This window comes from Podarcis pityusensis (genome assembly GCF_964106645.2).
Source record: "Podarcis pityusensis genome assembly, chromosome: 4".
NCBI classification, from domain to species: domain Eukaryota; kingdom Metazoa; phylum Chordata; class Lepidosauria; order Squamata; family Lacertidae; genus Podarcis; species Podarcis pityusensis.
In genome coordinates, this window is record NC_138027.1 from 96,594,249 (window position 1) to 96,616,861 (window position 22,613).

General features: G+C 45.0%; 1 long non-coding RNA gene across 3 annotated transcripts in view; it reads left to right on the top strand.

The window, feature by feature from the left end:
• The window catches only part of LOC308475925, a 120,075-nt gene that overhangs the window by 41,586 nt on the left and 55,876 nt on the right, over positions 1-22,613 (top strand). The window contains exon 3 of one of the 3 annotated variants that reach the window (XR_013985543.1): positions 3,870-3,980. The exons of the other annotated variants lie outside the window; for them this stretch is intronic. This is a non-coding gene — a long non-coding RNA (uncharacterized lncRNA). Of the gene's footprint in view, positions 1-3,869; positions 3,981-22,613 lie in introns of those variants that run through there. 3 annotated transcript variants of the gene reach the window in all.

Below are 22,613 nucleotides of genomic sequence, written 5' to 3' on the forward strand. Positions count from 1 at the left end.
AAGTTCAGAGGCCAGCGAGCCAGCGAGGCGCTGAGGCGGCCGGCCGGCTCCACACTCCTGCGCGCCTGGGATTGGCGTAGGGCCATGGAAAGGCCCGTCCAGCGCATGCTGCTTACACCACGAGGCGCCCGGCTTCGCTCAGTCAGTGATGCTGATGTCTCGGGTTGGTTTCTTGCGCTGGGCTCCTTATGTTTCCTGTTTTCTTTTCCTGAGCAGAGATAAGCTCCCTAAGAAAAGGTTGACATATGCTTAAGACGGCCCTGAGATAAACATTCATGTACCACTTTAAAAAACGATGCAATTTGGTAACAAACTTTTCTTATCCCAGCTGATTGCTGAGATGCTTGTGTTTTCTTAAGTATGTCTGTCTGTTGCTGTAGTTCAGAAAAGGAGCTCCATTAACTCAGTTTCCTTTCACTCTGCTTACTAGGGACCATTTATATTTTCTGCCATATTGGCAGACTCTTGTGTACTTTATAGCCAGAGATTGGCAGACGGCACTTTTGGCTCTATTCACTTTTAACTTCATTGCATTTAGGGAGGTCCTTCCTTCATTTGTTTTGATCTGCCTGTTTCATCTCTTCCTGGATGCTTTCCACCTGGAATCTGATTTTGTCCACCTCTTGTTTAATTATTTGTCGGTTTAATTTGGCACTCAGATTAGCCACAGCAGACTCTGCAAGTTTCTGCAGTCCCTTGGCACCCACCTGATAGGTGGCAGCAGCGGCATAGCGTGGGTTGTCAGCACCCGGGGCAAGGCAAGTAATTTGCGCCCCCTAACCCCTAACCTGCCGCCGCTGCCAGCTTCTTCTTGCTGCTGCCTGAGCTGGGGTATTTACGGTAAGGTAGCCACAGCGGCGGCGGCGGGTCCGTGTCAGGTGATCTGAAGCGAGTTGCCGCTGGCGCTGCCGCCCAAACGACGCTGCTTGCCCAGAGGAGGAGGAGGGCAGAGATGCGAGGAAAATGCAACATGGCCCAGCAGCTGCAGCGGCGGCGGCGGGGCTGTGAGGAGGGGCTGCCTGGCGCGCCCTCCGTGGCCAGCGCTGAGAGCCGCTGTCAGCTCGTCGGTTCCGCGAGACATGGGGCTCTGCTACAGCCTGCGCCCGAGGCTCTTCGGCGACTCCGGAGGCGGCGAGCGTGCCCCCCCCAGATGTTGCGGCCGGTGCGGCCGGCCCCCCCTGCACCCCCCACGCTACGCCACTGGGTGGCAGAGAGGATGGATGACTGACCAAAGTTAATTCACGCGTATGTGTATATCTGGCATTCAGATTAGGAAGGAAGGTTCACACCATCGCCCTGCTCTTTCTCTCTCTCAGATCTCATTTTAAATTAAATCTTTGTCCATACTTTAGTTCTTATAACTATTGTGCTGCTGTTTTTCTGAAAAAAGGCTCGCTGTGTTTGGGAGGGTGAGCAGGGGCCTGTTTCCTGCCCCCACCTCTATTGCCATTCTCATATTGGGAGCTGAACATCTGCAGCAGGGAGTTTTTTCTCCCCTTGGGGGTTCCTTATGTGATTCTGATATTCCAGGGTTCTAAATTATGAAGGGATCTTGCACAAATAGAACAAAGTGTGAAACCCTCAAGACCAGGGCTGGATTTAGGTTTGATGAGGCCCTAAGCTCCTGAAGATAATGGGGCCCTTTTTATGTCCAGCTGTCCTTTGTCAACAACAAATTGTCGCTGTTTTTGTGTTGAATATAAGCTATATGGTAATTTATGGACCTAATAGGTATTTAAAGCCATTTGCTGCTTTGCTGTATGTAGGTTTTATTTTATTTGTTTTTATCTTATATTTTGGAAATGTACATCCAGTTTTCTTCCTTTAAATTTTTTTAGGGGGGTCCCCAAGAGAGTGGGGCCCTAAGCTATAGCTTGTTTAGCTTATACGTAAGTCCCACACTGCTCAAGACCCCTTGCAGTCCATTGAGAGGCATGCATATTCCTTTAGTCTGGGGCACCATCGATTTGTTGTGGCATCAGCTTTTGCTGGCTGAAACCCATTTTGGTGCAGGAATAGGTGAATTCCTTTTTTTTAAAAAAGAGTTAACTGATGCTATTTTTTAAAAAAAACCAAGCAAACAAATTATAAGAAATAGGGACAAATCATAAAATGATACACTGTGAACAGGATGCTTATGTCAGGTTTTGGGCCTCCAAATGTTGGGGCATGGATTACTTTGATTATTATTATCAAATTATTTATTTATTTAAATTTGTATACCACCCTTCCTCCTCACATCTCAGTTGGCAACATAAAAATACAAGATAGAAAACACAAACTACATAATGAAAACAAGAACAAGAGCAAAATAAACCAATAATCCCGCCTACCACAAATGCATTTAAAAGGGTGTCAGGTGTCAATCAGCCAAAGGTCTGGTTGAAGAGGAACATTTTCACCTGTGCCTGAAAGTGTATAATGAAGGTGCCAGCCGAACCACCTGGGGAGAACATTTCACAAATGAGAAGCCACTACAGAAAAGGCCTGTTCATGAGCTGAAGGTCCTCAGATGATGATCACACAATCTGGGGAGGTTTATATGGATAGAGGAGGTGTTACAGTCCTGGTTGAGGCTAGTGGAAGTGATCCAAAATGTTTGGAGGGCACCAGGTTGGGGAAGCCTGTGCTTACACTTTCATGGGAATGGGGATGTGGTAGACAATAAATTGTCCATGATTGGGTACCCAATCCTGGGAAGGATTATTTGCGCTTTCAGATGACTTCACAAAGAATCTCCCTTCAGACCTTCTCACCCAATGTGGAAAGACTGGGGGGGGGGATAAATTCAGCATATGTGATGCAGGCACACAGATTCAGACAGTAATGCCCGATGATATCAGTGCAATCCCATGCATGTTTCTCTGAATGGAAGTCCTACTGTGTTTTGTTGTTGTTTAGTCATTTAGTCGTGTCCGACTCTTCGTGACCCCATGGACCAGAGCACGCCAGGCACTCCTGTCTTCCACTGCCTCCTGCAGTTTGGTCAAACTCATGCTGGTAGCTTCGAGAACACTGTCCAACCACTGCCCAACCAGTAGGTTTTGCTTCCAGGTGCAAAGGGATTCAGGTGTCGCTGTGGGTTAAACCACAGAGCCTAGGGCTTGCCGATCAGAAGGTTGGCAGTTCAAATCCCCGCGATGGGGTGAGCTCCCATTGCTCGGTCCCAGCTACTGCCAACCTAGCAGTTCGAAAGCACATCAAATTGCAAGTAGATAAATAGGTAGCGCTCCAGCGGGAAGACAAACGGCGTTTCTGTGCGCTGCTCTGGTTCGCCAGAAGCGGCTTAGTCATGCTGGCCACATGACCCGGAAGCTGTACGTCAGCTCCCTTGGCCAGTAAAGCGAGATGAGCACCGCAACCCCAGAGTCGTCTGCAACTGGACCTAACAGTCAGGGGTGCCTTTACCCTTCACCTTTTAAGTGTGCAAAATTTCCTTCTTTTCATGTCGAGTGATTCCCTTCACATTCCGTTTTATGGAAAGAGAGAGAAATCTGTCAATGGAGTATCACAGCGAAGTCTGACAGTGTCAGTCTGTAACACAGAGACTGAATAAAGCAAATTTAATGAACCTGGGAACTGTTAACCCACAGAAGGTGATGAACAACAAAGAGTCATGATACCTGAGGCCTTGCTTTTGACTTATGTCTACATAGATAGTGTTGCCATGACGACTCTGTGGCTTTTCTTCCGGGGGGGGGGGGAAAGCCAGGGGAACTCCACATTTCTCATGAGCGTGTGGAAACAATAGGACAACACACTATATTCTGCAATAGTCTTAGAAACTGCACCCTTTTGAATTACGTCCCAGTATGTGTTTCTTAAGATGACATAGCTAAATAAAATTAAAATGGAGACAAAATGTTTAGTTATTTCTCCTTTGTTCCTGAGTCGTAGAGAAACCGTATCTAGGCCGTTGTTCATTCTGAAGGACTTCAAGACTGTGAGCACATAAAGATGTCATCCATCACCCACACCCGTAACACGATCTTCGCCTTTGTATTGCTTTTGTGTGTGCAGCTTGGCAATGCAATTTATGGGACCTGGCAGACATGGCTACAGAAACGGTTGCGTGAAGGATACTCCATGCGAATAATGGGAAGTGTGCTCCACACAATTACCAGGAAGTGGGGCCACTGCTGTCATTGCTGCCATCAAGCACATCACTGACCCCCACCTCTAGATGTCCATGCAGGGACCTCTGACACACATGCATAAGCTCCATCAATTTAGATATCCATGCCAATGCGTGGACATCAAGGGGGTGGAGACTACAGTGTGCTCAACACTGACTGGGCGAGCAATATGACCTCACTTCCTGTATTCACATGCAGGGGCACTGAAGGTTTCTGGAAGCGTATAATCTAAGGTATATTGTCAAACTACCTGCTTATTTAAGAGCAGTTTCCAGGGTTCTTATTATTGACAGGTTTTTTTTTGTTCACAATGGCACATAGATCTTGAATATACAGTCGTACCTTGGAAGTCGAATGGAATCTGTTCCGGAAGTCCATTCAACTTCCAAAGTGTTCGAAAACCAAAGCGCGGCTTCTGATTGGCTGCAGGAAGCTGCGGAAGCTCCGTCAGATGTTCGGCTTCCAAAAATAGTTCACAAACCAGAACAGTCACTTCTGGGTTTGTGACGTTCAGGAGCCAAAACGTTTGAGAACTAAGCTGTTCGACTTCCAAGGTGTGACTGAAGTTGGAACTAATTTTACATATAATTTTGCTGGACTTCTGTCAAAGTTGTTGCTGTTGTTGTTTTGTCGTGTCCGACTCTTCGTGACCCCATGGACCAGAGCACGCCTATATTTATTAATAAACCACTTTTGTAGGCAACTTATGTAAGCCAATAATATAAATGTTTCTTGTGCCCTTTTCTAAATGGAGAAATTAGTTTTGCAAACAACAAAAAGTTTTAAAGGACTTTTTAAAGGACTTCACTGAACACCTTGAAGGTAGCTTTTCCAACAGAAAAGACTGGCCTTTTGTGTTTATTGGAGACTAATATCCCAGTGGCAGAGAGATTGAAGCTGCAATCCTATCAACACTTACCTGAGAATGAAGCCCACTAAACCTAGTGCGACTTACTTCCAAGTAAAAATCACAGGAGTGCCCCGTAAATGTGCTAAATTGGGCTTAAAACCGCTTAACTTTGGCTGAAGTGTGTGCCCCAAATTTTGAGACTTCATTATCTAGAGATCAAGGTTTGGCAGTATAAAAAACTATGCCTACAGCTTGTTTAAAAGCAAAATACAGTGGTACCTCGGGTTACAGACGCTTCAGGTTACAGACACTTCAGGTTACAGACTCTGCTAACCCAGAAATAGTACCTCGGGTTAAGAACTTTGCTTCAGGATGAGAACAGAAATTGCACGGCGGCAGCAGCAGGAGGCCCCATTAGCTAAAGTGGTACCTCAGGTTAAGAACAGTTTCAGGTTAAGAACGGACCTCCAGAACGAATTAAGTTCTTAACCCGAGGTACCACTGTATAAGATTCCAGCTTCATCTGCCCATCTATCTGTGGTTCACCTGAAAAGTAGGACACTGTATACGTTGTATTTTACAGAGTGTCCTGTATGAGTAATTTGGGCATCAAAATTTTGGAGAAAATTTTCTTCGTATAGGTGATGATTAGTTAGCGGTGTGGGGAGTGCAACTTGCCAGCTGATAATATATTATGCATAGGATGTCATTATTCGACATTAATGAAAGAAAATGGCTTCAAAAATTTAGAAGCTGAGATAGCATTTGCCTGCAGGAGTGATCATTTGTTTTGAAATATCATTTGTCTGGAATTGCATGGGTATAATTGTTATTTTGGTTTTTATAATCGTGGAATGGCTTATGTGCTGTGTGCAGCGAAGACAAGATCCAGCATCATGCGCTAGCAGATGCATCAGGACCTTCCCTTCCTTTACCCTGCAGCCCCCAAGCCCCCAATCTTCCAGAGATGACTTTCTGGGGGTGTACTAGAGCCTTTTTACTGTCCTTATGCTTCTCTAATTTGTATTCATGTCCAGAGTATGCAATGCAATTCGTGTTCCCTTTTGAACATTGCATTTAATCCAACCAAGATACGTTGTTTAATTTGCACTACTTGAAATCAATAAGAGAGGTATTCTACTGGAGCACTTGAACTTTTTGGGTGCCAGTCAGTACTGCAAAGGAGTTCAGCAATAGCTTTTGAATTCTGTTCAGATGCTACAAGTTGCTTTTCAACAGCTGATCTAGTTCAGGTCACCGAAAGGTCTTTCCATTGTTAGCGAGCCAAATGCTTAGAAAGAAATTCCAGCTGGTGTTTTATTCTCATACTTCATGAGCCAATTCTCTCCACCATTGCCCACCAAGATGATTCTCTTCGGTATCTCTATCATATGCAATAGTTCAAATAAAGGAGTTCCATTATAAACACCATTGCACATAAAAGCGCTTAGCAGCTATATTAAATTCATTTCTTCCCATTTAAGCTATTTGAATGTGGCAGGCTCCTGGCTTTCTTTCCCCCTCCAGATCATCAGTGCAAATGAGAACAGAGTTCATTCATTCCAAAATTCCATATCCCAATGGATCCATAAATGTCTAAGACAGCCATCCTGCACATGCTGACCTGGGAATAAGTCTCATTGAACCCAATGAGACTTACTTCTAAGTAGACATGCATAGGATTGCCCTGTAAAATGCATAAACTTTAAAATGACCAGATGGAAGGAAGGATAGAATTCCCATATAATTGAGAAAGATTTTGGCAAAATGGCCAGATGTAAAGAAGTATCAAATTCCAATATATTTAACAGTTAAGGGATGTGGGCAGCTGAAAAATGTGATGCCGGATTGGAAAGAAATGTACATACTGGAATACTTTGTTTTGTGCACAGCTAATATTGTGGACTGCCCATACATGTGGTGTTCTGCTTTTATTACTTAAAAATAATCTGGTGGTCGTGTAAATATCTACGTCAACAGAACAACTGAAACGATGTACAAGTACCACAAAATCACTGATTTTCACCTACAAGTACCACAAAAATCACTGATTTTCACCTATGGGAAAACAGAAGATTCAGGAGTATCTCCAAAGGTTACAAATGTAGAGGTGATTATAAAGAAATACTTATAGTTCATCTTTATAGAATTACACAAATATATAGAAGTAAATGTCCCTTCTCTTGGCTGAGCATGTTTCCTACTTGCAAGGAGTTGTATTATGGGTGTTCAAGCATACACTCACACTCACTTTAGGTTGGAAGGCCACACAAAATTATTTACACGCGTATGTGTGAACTAGGCCTTGACCCTTGCTGATGGAGGAGACAACCTGACTTCTAATTCTTTCTCCTGTGTGCACGCCCATCAGCACATCTTTCATGCTTGGTGTTGCTTGCAGTTTCACTTCTAGCAGAAGCCATGCAAAGACACCTTAAATTATAATGTTGGAGGGAAGTGGAACTCAGGCATGCGTCTTTAGCAGTCTCTGTGTTACACTTTTTAATAGTATGGACCAGCCTGTGACAACTGAGTGGAGTTCATATTTCATGGAGGAAGGAGAAGATACTGTTCTAAGTCCAAAAGGAGCCATAAGCAGTGTGTGACCCTTGTGCATGAAACACACTTAAATGTGTGTGTTTTGATACATATGTATCAAAAGCAGGGGTGGAGGAAGGGGGGTGCGGTGGGTGTGGTCCGCACCAGGTGTCACCACTGGGGGAGTGTATGTGACAAAATGCCGGGTGGCACTCACCGCGGGGCCTGCAATGCGCCCGAGCAATGCGTCTCTCCTGGGAGTGATGCAGCTGGCTTGGGTGCCCGCAGGCTCCACTCTGCCCCGAACGGTCTGCCTGCTGCCTCCCCCCCAGCTGTAGGGCGGCTAAGTAGTAGGAGGCAGGCAGACTCCGGAGGCCCTGTGGTGCGCCCTGTCCCTGGGCACGCCACCCCAGGCGCCCGAGCAGCTTCCTTCGCTACTGATCAAAAGATCCCAAAGAGAATACCGTGGACGCGGGGGTTGCAAACGTGATCCGTGCAGGATGTACATTCGCAACCCGCAGCACTGCGTCTGCACACGCACAGGTCGCGATTCTGCCCTTCTGTGCATGCGCAAAGCACGATTTAGTGCTTCTGTGCATGCGCGACTGCCGAAACCCAGAAGCAACCCATTCCGGTACTTCTGGGTTTCAACAGTCCGCAACCCAAAAAAGCGCAACCTGAAATGGCTATAACCCGAGGTATGATTGTACATAGATCAAGACATCATAGAAGGGTTGTGAATCTGAATGTCACGAAATTGGTATGTGTATAATAATGTACACATCTAATCCAAATATATTGAAAACCTTTTTTGCTTTTAAACTGCTGTGTATTTATTTCTATCATACATTTTGTTTATCGTACATCGCTTTGGAAACATTTAGCTGGGAAGTGGTTTATAAATTAATCAATAAATAAGTTAATAAAAGCACAATGTAAATAGCAGAAATAGGTAACAATGCCACCAACCAATAACTACCGTATTTTTCGCTCCATAGGGCACACCGGACCATAGGGCGTGCCTAGTTTTGGGAGGAGGAAAACAAGAAAAAATTATTCTGAATCCCAGAAGCCGGAACAGCAAGAGGGATCTGGCTTCTGGGATACCGTGTGGCTGTTCTGGCTTCTGGGATAACCGCGCCAAGCCTCTTCACGGCAGCGGGATGAAGGAACAGAAGGAGACCCTTCTGTTCCTTCTCCGGCTTCGCATGACAGGCGCGTCGCTGATAGCCACCTTAAGCCTTTGGAGCGCAGCAGGAACTCGCGCTGCGCTCCAAAGGCTCCAGGCGGTTATCCCTGAAGCCTGGAGAAGGAGAGGGGTCGGAGCTCCCTCTGCGCTTTGGAGGCTTCGCGTTGCTATCGCTGAAGCCAAGGAGCCTGCATTCGCTCTATAGGACGCACACACATTTCCCCTTCATTTTTGGAGGGGAAAAAGTGCGTCCTATAGAGCGAAAAATATGGTAAATTATAATATACATTAGCAATGGCAGCAACAACCGGCAAGAAGAATACTATTAGGACTACCACCCACAACAACAATCAATGCTACTAAATAACAGGAACAGCAAAAATTCCCTTTGCAGCCCCACATGTGCTTTGGTGATGTGGGATAGCTCAGTTGGCACAGCATGAGACTCTTAATCTCAGGGTTGTGGCTTCGAGCCCCACATTGGGTGAACGAGTCATGCATTGCAGAGGGGTTGACTAGATGATCCCTGTGGTCCCTTCCAACTCTGTGATTCTGTCCCTCTCAGGATGACTCCAGAACATTGAGAGGCCTTTTAGGAGGCTGTAGCAGGAGGCAGCAGCAAAACCTCCTTCCATTTACAGATCTCATGTTCAAGGCCAATTTTTAAAACTGTCTTTTCTTGAAAAGGAAATTGCCAAGTATCTCTGTGCAAATATACACAAGAATCTTAGGGAAACTCTCGTCTGTTTTATGTGGTACCAACTTCCATGTTAAGTGGAGTGGTAATTGCAATGGGAGGTAGGGAGAGACATGAACGGCACACACTGTTTATAGTATTTTTTCCTGGACAAATCAGGCTGCTGTGGCAGACATGTTCCAAAAGGAAAATGCTTATACCTCATGGTTTTCTTTTCTTTTCTTTCTCCTGTGATGGACAGATGGTCAGGGCTGGGGGCTCGTATTTTCTCTTCCCATGCAGTAAGTCAAGTCCCTTTCGACTCCTAACATCCAGATGTTCCAGCTGTTCTTCTATAGAAATAACCATAGCCATTTGATGTTGTCCTGTGTTCAGGCCTACTTCAGTTTTGGTTTCTGAAAAGACTATTTCTCTGCTGAACAAAGTGGTTTCTACACTTCTTACTCCTAATTTGTAAGCTTCAATCTTCACATGTTCTCCAGCTTGGTCCATTCTTGGTTCCCTCTTCTCCAGTTGCTTGTGGACTCCATTGATGTCAAAGCACTTTTTTGGGGGGGGGGGGTTCAGTTCTGAGGTCTCAGAAAGTGCCCTCCATGTTCCAACACAAATATGAGTGAGCTGGCTGTGGGAAAGGGTACTACAGTTGATCTCAGGTGAAGAGCGAAAATGATGTATCTCTGGAGACCTTCAGTCTTTTCAAGAGCCTGTGAGGCATTGAGAGATTTATTTTAAGGCTTTTGTATACAGTGGTACCTCAGGTTACATACGCTTCAGGTTACATATGCTTCAGGTTACAGACTCCGCTAACCCAGAAATTGTGCTTCAGGTTAAGAACTTTGCTTCAGTATGAGAACAGAAATCGTGCTCCGGCGGCATGGCGGCAGCAGGAGGCCGCATTAGCTAAAATGGTGCTTCAGGTTAAGAACAGTTTCAGGTTAAGAACAGTCCTCCGGAACGAATTAAGTACTTAACCCGAGGTACCACTGTACTGTTTTCCAGGTATACAGCCTCCCAAAGTGGTTTACAAAATAATTTTGTAGGGGAAGTGAGATTAATAATAAAAAATGCACACTTTACTAAACATGAAGCATGTAAATAAGCAAGCAGGAAACTAAACAACCTGAAAATCCCAGGTGAATAAAACAAAGCCTTGAACAGGTGACAAAAATGTTCCACTTCTTCTCCATGTTTGCTGTCTTAACTTCCCTCCAACAGCCTCAAATTTCAGCAGTGTCCTGTGCAATGCCAAAATTTGCCCCCCTTAACCTCTTGCTATTCATTCTATATAATAGTTGTGGTGTCTCCTGCAGCACCCAGAGATGGAGAAAGATGGGAGAGGTGGGTGCGGTCCACCCCGGGTGCCATCCCTGAGGGGGGGTGACATCGCCGTGCCGCCCCCGATGCTCGTCACGGGCACCACCCACCCAGAACGCTGCGGGTGGCACCCCCGGGACATGCGAGGTGGCCAGCACACCCCCTGGAATGCTCGCCCAACCCCCCTGGGATGTGTGCCCCGCCCCTGGGACGCTCGCCCTGCCCCCTGGGATGCCAGCTCCATCCCCATGGGTGGCTAGCCCCACCCCTGGGTGCACGCCGCTCCAGGTGCCATAGCAGCTAGCTCCGCCTCTGGCAGCACCTGCAAGGCTCTGAACCCAGTGTGACTGGAAAGGGCTGCGCTCCCCTAAATCTGCCTCTGCCTCCGACTCCCTCAACATTTCAGTTCCCTTGAGTGGCGGCAGCGCCAATGGCAGTCCCGGGCCGTAAAGAAGCCAGACTATCCTCCACCAGGGCCAGGGCTTTTTCAGTGACGACTCCAACCTGGTGGAATGCTCTGTCCCACGAGACTAGGGCCCTGCAGGACTTGATTTCATTCCGCAGGGCCTGTAAGACAGAGCTATTCTGCCTGGCCTTCCATTTGAATTAGCCTGATCCCCTTTTCCCTTTTCCATGAAGAAACCCTTCTAGAATCCCACATTTAAACTCTTCCCGGGTCTCCTTTCTGGCCTTAGTAGGACCAACTTGGCCAGTTAGCCCTGGTGATCATTTGATGCTTACTGATTGGGGTTTCCCCCCTCCTAAAATGACCCCTGAATTTTTGAATTTTATTGATGCTGCATTATGTTGTATTTTATGCGGTTTTTATGCTGTTTTTAAGTCACATTTTAATCAATGTTTTATATTTGCGTGCTGAGGTCCCCCAAATCATCCCTACCCCAATAACTCACACATCACACATAATTTTTGTTTAAGGTTTTTGGCATAATTTTGGCCACAACTTTTATTATCATACAAAATTGTGAGTGGTTGCGTAGGCATTGGTTATGACTAGCTATCCCCCCCGCCTTGGGGGATAGCACTGACTCCCGGATTCCAGCGTAAGTCAGTGTGGAGGAACAAGCAGGGCAACTGGGGCTGCGTTACAGACCCTTCAGTTCCTCCCTGCCTGCGCCTTGGGGTCTTACACGGCCCGCACCCGATTCCAGGGGTTTGGACAAGGGGATGGTAAGCCCCAGAATTCCTTTAACGGAATTCCCATTCCGCAGCAGCATTGGAGGGGTAGGCACAGCCAATCCATACCCCTCCACCAACCAATTTAACCAATGCCTAACCGCCAACCTTACAAGTTGTGACGATTTGCTACGTAGTAAGCAAAACCCAATTGGCACACACTAATCAGCCAAAAGGAAAAATTCCTACTAGGCCCCCGCACCAAGGCGGACGACCCCATGACAGGCAATAGCAAGGTCAGAGCGAAGCCCAAACAAGGGAGGGCGGGCGGGTGATCCGGTGTCCACAGCGAAAGAGAAAGGAACAAGCTGTGGACCCAGTATAAATAACCTCTGACTCCACCCCTTACTTGGCAACATCCAATTTACCCCAGTAACAACAGTCACCAATCAATTCAATTCCCTTGCAACAGCCTGGCTGGCAACTGAGGATGTTTTGTCTGGCCCCATCCGCAACACGTGCTCTCTCTTTAATGAGAACACGCTTTGCTGTTAGCTGCCCTGAGCCCAGTTTTTAAACCGGGAAGCGCAAGGTATAATAAAATTATTATTATTATTATTATTATTATTATTATTATTATTATTATTAGCAGTGGCAGCTGTGAGGGAGCATCCCATTGCCTCTCCACGATCTCTCTGTGGCTGCTGCTGCCGGATTCCTCCCTTGGGCAGCTCATAGCAGCTGCTCGACACCAGGCGAGGAGGAGTAGTGGCTGCTGCTGCTGAAGCCCAGCCTCTTGTGATGTTCTAGCTCTGAGGTGCAAGCAGAGGACAGGGCCGCTCTGGGCAGGAAGAAAGAGGAAGCAGAGTAGAGCATAAGGAGTCTTGATTTTTTTATATAAAAAAACGCTTTCTGCATCCATGGGTGGATCTACCCGCAGGAAAAAACACGCTATAAATAAGTTATAAATTAAATCATTATATCAAAATAAAAGAAAAACAATATGTAAAATCGCATAGAAAAGTTTTGTGCTCTACAGCGCCATCTGGGGTTGCATGTTTATAACACATTTAAAATGCCCTTTTTTTGTGCTAATGTAGCTGACTTCCATGTCTAATCTTGAGCTTTTCGAAGATTTATTTATTTATTTTTCTTCTTGTAAACCTTCCGAAGAATAGAATACAATCAGGATTGGGGAGTTTTCTCAGGACAGTCGAGGGTGGGTGTGCTTTGTCCCATTGGTGTAGTTGTGGTGGGAATGCTCTGCCAGCACGATTCCTCAGTAGCTGCAGTCCAAGGTAGTCACCTTTGCCTAATGGTAGAGCCAACCTTGCTCCATGGGATGGGGAACTGCGCTGGTAGATGTCTTTTGCATAAATGGACCATCAATTCAGTCCACCAGAGGGTCTGTGTTTCAGCTCCGTTGTCCTGACTATACTTCCATCCCTAAGCAAAGTTCCCAGTGAGGTGGCCCAGGACTGACAGAAATCAGCCTGTTGTCATGTTAATAAGCGGTTATTTATTGGCTTCCTTGGAGATTCTCTAAAAAACATGCATAGGGGACGGAAAACATTTATTGACTGATCAGCCTGATTAATCATCTAACACATTTCTCACAAATTAAAGATGGCAATCTATGACAAGCTGTGTAAAACACAGTTGCATTCAACTATATTTTCTATCACTTTGTCTAATGATTAACCAGGTTACTGAAGTCCCTTTCCCACCAATTGGTTACCTGACAGTCTCAATTTACAAATTACCTTTTTTTACTGAGTTTTGTGCAAATACAAACAAGACTCGACATAACAAACACATCTACAGAAAACAAAGAAACAAAGCAAGAACAGAAACAATAAGGGAAAAAAACATGGACAAAAATGAAGTGAAATTAACTATACAATACTATCCCAAAACATCAGTTCTCAAACAAAGTACTTTCCCTTTTGGAATAGATCTCTTTTGTTATTTTATTTATTTTCAACTTCCTTCTATCTCACCATGATTCATTCTATCTATCTGATACAGTTTTTCCCTGTATTTCAATTCATGTCCTCATCTTGGTATAAGGAAACATTTTTTACTATTTACGGATTTATTTTAGGCACAACCAAATTTGCTTGTTGAACCTTATCTCATTAGATAAGTGTTAAAGCATTCCCACTCCTTTTGGACTATATCAATTGGTTTATTCCTTAATAATTTGGTCATTTTTGTGAGTTCCAAGTACTCACTTAACTTTAATTCCCATTCTACTCTAGTAGGGATTTGTTCACTTTTCCAGTACTTGGCTACTGGTACTGTTATGTACTGAGTTGAATAGGATTCAGAATGCAGCAGTCTGATTGGTCCTAGAACAATGCAGCAGTATGATTGGTTGGCAGGAACCACCCAATCATGCTCCAGATAGAAGTGAATCCACAACCTGATTGGCTTACAGTAGAATTCCAGAATTAGCCAATCATGTGCAGCCCATTGTGTAAATAATGTATATAAAGCAGATACTTTGAGGGGACTTTCATTCATTCCTCCTCACCACTATGAGCTGAATAAAGAGCATGAAATCACTTTGCGACTCTGAGTATATTTCAGGTACCCTAGCTGCCGTAGCTGTGTATAGAAATAATCTTTCTCTTGGTATATCGTTAGTTAAAATCCCAAGAAGGAATGCTTCTGGTTTACAAATTACTTTTAAGACAATAAAATGGTGTCTACCATGTCAGTTCAGTGGTACCTCAGGTTACATACGCTTCAGGTTATAGACTCCGCTAACCCAGAAATATTACCTCGGGTTAAGGACTTTGCTTCAGGATGAGAACAGAAACTGTGCTCCGGCGGTGCGGTGGCAGTGGGAAGCTCCATTAGCTAAAGTGGTACCTCAAGTTAAGAACAGTTTCAGGTTAAGAACAGACCTCCAGAACGAATTAAGTTCTTAACCCGAGGTACCACTGTACTAGGAAATAGACAACCATGGGTGCAGAAGTATGAATTTACAGTGGTACCTCAGGTTACATACGCTTCAGGTTACAGACTCCGCTAACCCAGAAATAGTGCTTCAGGTTAAGAACTTTGCTTCAGGATGAGAACAGAAATCGGGCTCCGGCGGTGTGGCGGCAGCAGGAGGCCCCATTAGCTAAAGTGGTGCTTCAGGTTAAGAACAGTTTCAGGTTAAGAACGGACCTCCGGAACAAATTAAGTACTTAACCCGAGGTACCACTGTATATATGAAGTAACTTCAAATAGGAATAGAGGGTTTCTGTAAGTTATGGGAAGGAGATCTAGATAGGAACTTTGATGATGTGGACTGAGAAAGGATATAGACTAAATCTCTATTAAAAACTATTTGTGCGAGGATCCATGAAAGCTACTTGTCTGATGGCATTGGACACCATCCAAGCTGTCTTGAATAAATAAATAAATCCATCTCTCCCATGTGTTGAAGCGGCTGCAACACCAGGGTGACCTTCTTTCACATTATATACTGCTCTTGTTCAGTTTGTCTCAGTAAAGTATTATCATTTCCTTTTCTCTTTGGACTCCCATCTGCTTTATTCCAGTCACTCTGCTAAGAACGTGGCCATTTCTATACTGCCAAAAATAGAGGAAAGGCGGCAACAATAGCAAAAGACACAGAGTTTCAAAAAATCTGCTTATGATAATTTATATGTGTATGGTGCTAATGTAAAAATAGAAGACATCTCTCCATAGTGGGGAAGCTGGTGACCAGGTGGTGTGTAAGCCTGCTCAGTGTTAACCTCCTGCCTTCCTTTCTTATGGTTCTGGTTCTTGCTCTTTATTGTTTGTCAGCCGCTTTGGGATTTATGTGAATTAAAAGCGGCAAAGAAATGCAACCAACTGATCATTCTTTATCTTTAAATCAGATGGATTTTCAAAGAGGACTTCTTAAAATAAAGGAATGCCCGCTGTGAAGTAGAACTCACAGCCATTCTAGGCCTTGCTTTCTTCTCCACACGATTACAATTTCAGGGAGAGAGGAATGCTCCCCAGTAAACGCTCCGAGAGACAGACTAAGGAGTAGACAAGAAAATTTAGGAATGTAGGCACCTAAAAGACCAAGGCTGTTGATCTAATTGTTGTCCAGGCACTGAGGTCTGCCTTGGAACCATTTATAGGCAGGCTTCAGGCCGGATCACTGGGATGTCTAAGTGGATGGAGCTGTTATTTGAGAGGATTGTTGTTATTTAGTCATTTAGTCGTGTCCGACTCTTCGTAACCCAATGGACCAGAGCACGCCAGGCACTTCTGTCTTCCACTGCCTCCCGCAGTTTGGTCAAACTCCTGTTAGTAGCTTCGAGAACACTGTCCAACCATCTTGTTCTCTGTCATCCCCTTCTCCTTGTGCCCTCCATCTTTCCCAACATCAGGGTCTTTTCCAGGGAGTCTTCTCTTCTCATGAGGTGGCCAAAGTATTGGAGCCTCAGCTTCACGATCTGTCCTTCCAGTGAGCACTCAGGGCTGATTTCCTTAAGAATGGAGAGGTTTGATGATCTTGCAGTTCATGGGACTCTCAAGAGTCTCCTCCAGCACCATAATTCAAAAGCATCAATTCTTCGGCGATCAGCCTTCTTTATGGTCCAGCTCTCACTTCCATACATCACTACTGGGAAAACCATAGCTTTAACTATACGGACCTTTGTTGGCAAGGTCATTTTAGCCTCTGTAGTCGAGTTCCTGAGCACCAGGGGCAGCAGCACACAGATCTGGTTCGAGTCCTGGCTGCTCCCAACATACCCTTGTTTTTCTGCAAGAGACAAAGGAGGTTTGAAGAACCATACTCTTGCCATTGTCTTGCAGATGAATGCAGCCCTTTAAGTTGCATGTATTCCTCTGAGGTTCAAACGCCAGGTGATGAGATCTTTGAACAAAGGGGCACCTGCTACGGTTACTTTGTATTTACACTGAAACTTGAGTGGCAGGCCCTATTTCCAGAGTCCGATTACTTTCACCACCCTGGGTATTGTGTAACAAGACACACCGGAGGCTCTTTGGCAACCTGGCACATGGAATGGAAAAAAAGAACAACCCAGCGGCATTCCAGGGGTGGGTTGGAAGCAAAGTGGAATGCAAGCTCCCTTGATGCAAAAAAACCCAGAAACCTTTGGAACAGTGTCTGGCCTAAGCGTTTCATTTCTCTAATGAGTTATGTAAATCCACTCACTGACTTGTAAAATTATTACCGTTTCATTAACTGTGGGACGGGCACTAACCAAAACAGCGCCAGCTTTGAGAGCATTTTTACACATGGGGTTTAAAGCGATTCTTGCTTTGATTGCTTCATAATGCGAATTTAAAATCTTCATTGGCCAGAATATTCCTTTGGGTGACCTCTCTAGTGGTCTTCCTCTTTTTAATAATAATTTTTTTATTGGTTTTTACACATATTTTCCAGCATATCATCCTTTTAAACATCATTTCAAAATCTTTGGCATCACAGCCTAAGACTTCCTTCAAACTCAACTGATGGTTTTCTAAAATGGTTTCTATTTATGCATTTTGTTGCTATAGTTATTGTTATAAATTCAACTCTTAATACCTATTCTTAATTCTTTTCACAAGAATTTATATATTACTCCTTGCAAAACTTCTTTTAACCCTACAAGCGATGTCAATTGGTTACAGTCGCTTTCCAAATATATCGAAAACTTCTTCCATTCCTTTAGGAAAGTCTGGTCCTGCTGGTTCCGAATTTTCCCAGTGAATCTCGCCACCTCAGCATAGTTCATCAATTTCCCTTGCCACTCTTCTTTGGTTGGCATTTCTTCTTGCTTCCATCTTTGGGCTAACAATATCCTTGCTGCAGTTTTCGCATATAAAAACAATTTTTTATCATTCATATACACCCTCCATTGTCCCCCCTCAGTTCTCCATGAGAGGAGAACCTCTGTCCTATGGCCTGATTGGGCCAGCTAGGCCTCACATTTGGTTCCTGGTGCCTTTTCAGCCAAGCCACACCCACCTGATGTCCCACTGGCCACCTGTTATGGATGCTTTAGTTGCGATTCCTGCATTGCTGGGGTTGGACTAGATGACCCACACGGGTTCCCTTCAAACTCTACGATTCTGCAATTCTGTGTCATGTTTGGGGTAGATATCGGCAGGGCTTGGCCAAAAGGCAAAATCAGTTTTGAAGCACAGGTTAAGATAGCACTTTGAGAGGAGCTTTTGAAGACATAGAGACCTCTTTCAAAGCACTTCTTTCCACTGAATAGCTGAAAATCAGCTTCCTGCACACCCCATTTCAGACATGCCCTGGCTGGCTCCAGCTCAGAAAGGCGGACTATAGTTCTGAAAAGCTTTTCTCCACAATAAGTTTGTGATCTTTAGGATGGCACAGGGCTGTTTTTTACATATAGAAATGTTGGGCATCACTCAAAAGCTGAGGTGCCTGCTTGGCTCTAGAAACCCTGACGAGAAGAAGAGTCTCAAAATTATGATTTCTGGTGTAAATATGGAATGCCCACTGCGACAATACCAGACAGCATTCATGCCAAATTTTGCTATCAGCACTATCAGGGAGAGTGAAACTTCCCCCTTCACAACCTTTAATGACAATTGATTTCTTCATTATTTTATCACTTTGGATCCTTTTCTAGATTCCCTTGTTGACGCAGTTGCTTTCCCAGTCTCAGAGGTTTCCCTCACTTCTTTCTAGCATGTTCCGTGCTTGTGCAATGGAACATTTAAAAAATATTATTATTATTCCCTTGCACTAAACTCGTGACTATCCAGCTTTTTAACTTACTATGCAGAGATATAAAATATGCCTCCATGAGTCAATGGTGGCATCATAAATACTCCATTATGGGATATTAATGAAACGTATTGCCATGTTACCCATCATCCTAGCATAGCAGAGGCCCCGTAAAAACAGCAATAAATCAGGTGGTCTTAACAGCCCAATCTACACACTTCAACACATAAAAATGTGGCCTTCCTCAGATATATGGTCCCAGGTTCTCTGGGTCCACCAGCCTGGTGTCATGTATAATGAAAATGGCCAGGATAATGACCTTATCAAGCACTACCAAACTTCATTTATAGACTAACTCCTTGTCTCTTGAACGCATGGTAGAAATTGTAGGCATCGTAAAGACACATCTGTTCGCTGAGTAATACCATCAACCATATGCTCCCTGAAAATATATATACAGGGAGAAGTTGACAGGGGAGTTGATGCTGCAGCTGGGCAGTCCGATGGCAAATCCTGCACAAAATACTGGTAGTTATGGAGACACCTGGCACTACCCACTCATTCAAGGCAAGCTTTTCAGTCACCCTAGATTTGGACCCTCAACAAAAATATCCAAGAAGTAGAGTGCCTCTTTGTACTAGGCCATTGTGAACTGGAATGTCTATACAGTGGTACCTCGGGTGACAGACGCTTCAGGTTACAGACGCTTCAGGTTACAGACTCTGCTAACCCAGAAATAGTACCTCGGGTTAAGAACTTTGCTTCAAGATGAGAACAGAAATCGTGCTCCGGCGGCGCGGTGGCAGCAGGAGGCCCCATTAGCTAAAGTGGTGCTTCAAGTTAAGAACAGTTTCAGGTTAAGAACAGACCTCCAGAACGAATTAAGTACTTAACCCGAGGTACCACTGTATTGGCCTGCTCCCACCAGTTTGGACAGCCCTTTTTGAGAAATATATAGAACAATTATTTACTTGGACGCAAGTGTCTGCTGAAGGCATATGGCAGGGGTCCGGAACGAATTAAGTACTTAACCTGAGCTACCACTATAGTTAGTAGGAGAGATGGATGTTGAGTATTTCCAATTTCCTTTGTGTTGCACTGAGGAGGCAGGAGGAGTATACCCCCCCCCCCGTTAGGAAACTGAAAAATAAAATAACCAGGCAATGGATTTCTCTTGCTGTTGGGATGGCCTCTACCTAAGGCAAGTTGGGGCATATGTGGACCTTACGAAGTAGGTGCCTTTAAGGTCTGACCTTGCATGTAGTCATTGCTCAGGTGACAAGGAGAGTCCAAGAAAACTCTCCCATAAACCGCTGCATCATTCACATAGCAAATTGTTTGACGTTTCCCCCCTAGTTTATCTGTCACAGCAGCTAAGATCCTAATAAGGCACGAAGAGATAATTGTTTCTGCATGCTTCTTCATTGCTCAACACATTTCTGCTGCTGCAATATGTAAAACGAAAAATTTGGCATGTATCATTTGGTCCTCTGTTTTGTCAAAGCTGGGTGAGGGGGGGTGTCAGTAGAATGGGAAAAATTAACAAGAGGGTGAGCGGCTTCACGAGGATGTGGAAATGGCAGTGGAAAAGTCCTGGGATGACTTTGCGTGTTGAGGTCCCCCAAGCCACCCCTAAATAATTCACAATTCACGCATAATTTTTGTTTAAGGTTTTTGGCATAATTTTGGCCACAACTTTATTAAAATACATAAATGTGAGTGGTTGCTTAGGCATTGGTTATGACTATGGTGCTGGAGGAGACTCTGGAGAGTCCCATGGACGGCAAGAAGATCAAACCGATCCATTCTTAAGGAAATCAGCCCTGAGTGCTCACTGGAAGGAGAGATCGTGAAGCTGAGACTCCAATACTTTGGCCACCTCATGAGAAGAGAAGACTCCCTGGAAAAGACCCTGATGTTGGGAAAGATGGAGGGCACAAGGAGAAGGGGACGACAGAGGACGAGATGGTTGGATAGTGTTCTCGAAGCTACCAGCATGAGTTTGACCAGACTGCGGGAGGCAGTGGAAGACAGGAGTGCCTGGCGTGCTCTGGTCCATGGGTCACAAAGAGTCGGCAATGACTAAAGAACAACAACATCTGTCCCCACGCCCATTCCAGCGAAAGCCAGTGAGGGAAAACAATATCGGGGAGAGCATGGAGCCGGGCACCAGACCCTCATCCCCCCCCGCATGCTCCCAGGGGCTTGCGCGGTCCTAAGCCCCCTTCAGGGGTATGGACGAAAGAATGGCAAGCCACTGGATTCCTTTAACGGAATTCCCTTGCAGCAGCAGCATTGGAGGGGCAGGCACAGTCAACCTTTACCCTTCCACCAACCAATTTTTTAACCAATGCCTAACCGCAACCTTACAAGTTGTGACGATTTGCTACACAGTAGGCAAAAACCAAATGGCACCAGCCAATCAGCCAAATGGACAAAATTCCTACCAGGCCCCAAAAGCAGTCGACCCCATGACAGGCATAGCATGGTCAACGCAATAGCCCTAGATTAGGGAGGGTGGGCGGGTGATCCGATGCACACAGCAAAAGAGCCCAGTCAGTGCTGCGTGACTTGATTTTATAACCTTTAGCCCGTCCCCCTAAATGGCAACACCAAAATTTGCCCAGTAACACAACCGCCCAATCACTGCAGATGGTCATCCATACTAACCCGCCCAGCAACAGAGGGGTGGCCTGTTCAGACCCCACCGCTACACGTGCTCTCTATGAAGGAGAACACGCTTTGTCAAGGCATGAATAGGTATCCTGTTTAAATAGGCATATGTTTAAAAAAGGCAGTTAAGACTCGAAGTACAGTGGTGCCTCGCAAGTCGAAATTAATTCGTTCCGCGAGTTTTGTCGTCTTGCGAAGCACGGTGTCGGGAAAGTTTTGGAAAAGCTTCAAAAATCACCAAAGTCTTTAAAAACCTCAAAAAAGGCTACCACACCGCGTTCTACGAGTTGCTCCTCGAAGTCAAGTCGCAACTGTATTAACGGTGTTAAGAAAAAGGAAACAAACTTGCAAGACGTTTCTGTCTTGCGAAGCAAGCCCATAGGGAAAATCATCTTGCAAAGCAGCTCAAAAACCAAAAAACCCTTTCGTCTAGCGAGTTTTTTGTCTTGCGAGGCATTCGTCTTGCGAGGTACCACTGTAAGATACCCACCTATCTCATAATGAATGGCATATGCAAGAGACATAGTAGACATCCACGGTCATCTTTCAAAACAGACTGCATTGGAAGCTTCAGAAAGGAGGAAGAAGAACATGTGATCATAGGAACAAGTTTCCTGGAAACGATAAAGTTTCAACAGAATGAGAGCATTGTGAGAACCAGGTGCCGAAACCATCTAATTTGGACTTTTTGAAACAATGCACAAACCCTTTGACATTAGCCCTTCTTGGACTTTTGCAATGCAGCTTGCCAGGCAGCGAAAGTTTACAAATATGCATCTAGTAGCGTGAAGTGTTCATAAAATATAAGTAAAAATAATATGCAATGTGCATTCTATAAGGGGAAATTGCTTGCAATAACAGGCAAACATACATGCATAAATGAGTATATTAGGAGAAATTAGACTAAAATGATGAGGACTTTTTTGGGGGGGGGTAAATTACAAAGTGATGTGAAAATGTGGAGTAGAGACTTTAAGATTGGAAAAATGAGAAACAAAGGTAAATTGACAGATTCACTCACCCCTAAAGGTAAAGGGACCCCGGACCATTAGGTCCAGTCGTGGCCGACTCTGGGGTTGCGGCGCTCATCTCGCTTTATTGGCCGAGGGAGCCAGCGTACAGCTTCCGGGTCATGTGGCCAGCATGACTAAGCTGCTTCTAGCGAACCAGAGCACGGAAATGCAGTTTACCTTCCTGCCAGAGTGGTACTTATTTATCTACTTGCACTTTGACATGCTTTTGAACTGCTAGGTTGGCAGGAGCTGGGACCGAGCAACGGGAGCTCACCCTGTCGTGCGGATTCGAACCGCCGACCTTCTGATCGACAAGTCCTAGGCTCTGTGGTTTAACCCACAGCGCCAATGAGTATA